We start from the raw sequence: 1,128 nt of genomic DNA, 5'->3' as shown, positions 1-1,128 counted from the left end.
AAACCCCCCCCCCCCCCCCCCCCGCACTGATTCAAGACTAGCGAACTCCGCTGAATCAAGTAAAACCTCTACAAAGCAACTATATGCATAAATTTTGTTAGTTTATTTTTCATGTTTTTTGACGAACAAAACTCGAATATCACTTGACGAGCTCCGCTATCATAGTTCATTTTTATTCTTCACAATCTAATTCCAATGGATTTTGGTGTTTAAAGTTATAGTAATGTTACTTTAGGAATTTGAAGGAGATGGAAGAAGAAGTTACTTTAGGATTTGAAGAAAATGGAAGAGTATAGGAGAAAGGGAAAGGAATTATAAAAAAAAATGAAAAAATATTAAACTAATCAAATTTCCAGGTGTCAAGCGCGTGAAATTCACATATCAACACAGATGTGGTTGTGACTTTTTAAGGGTGTAATTATTTCAGTTTTAAATAGTTCGAGGGGGTGATAGGACTCCCGTAAAGTTAAAGTGTGTAGTTGAAAATCCGAATATAGATTAGGAAGGCTTTTGACCATTTTCTCTTAATTTTTTCTTTTAAAAAAATAACACTCCTAAAAAAATAAGTTATATATTACTATATGTAGCCCTTTTCCACTTTTGGCTTACGAAAATTGGCCTGTCTTGGCTTCTTCTTCTCGCTTCTTCTGGTTCTTCTTCTTGTTGCTTCTTGCAAATGCTGATAAAAAAAATTGACACACAGTAAATATGAGTTTTTTTTCAAAGTGAATTATTTATTAAATGATTCAAAATATTAAGAGAATTTCATATCTAAAATTTTTGAGACTATTTAAAGGTTTTGAGTTGATCGAGATTAAATAGGTCATTGTATACTTCATGTATATTGAGCTATATTCATTTTTTTGAGTGTATCATAATGTATACTTCATGATAGAGCTGTCAATATGTAGCCCAACCCTATTAAATCTCGGATTAGGCCAAGTCGGCCCAACAGGCCTAGCCCATATTGACGTCTCTAGTTCATGAGTAGGTAAACTATATTGTATAGTCAGTTTATATTATCTATGACTTTTGATAAGCTATAATTGTATAGTCAGTGTATACTTGTATGACTTTTGACTATTTCTTTATGTAAAATAAACCATGACCATATTTATTATAAACTTT

Source organism: Solanum pennellii, chromosome 11 (assembly GCF_001406875.1).
Source record: "Solanum pennellii chromosome 11, SPENNV200".
Classification (NCBI taxonomy): Eukaryota; Viridiplantae; Streptophyta; class Magnoliopsida; order Solanales; family Solanaceae; genus Solanum; species Solanum pennellii.
The sequence above is the reverse complement of the archived record's forward strand: the minus strand, read 5'-3'. Positions refer to the sequence as shown.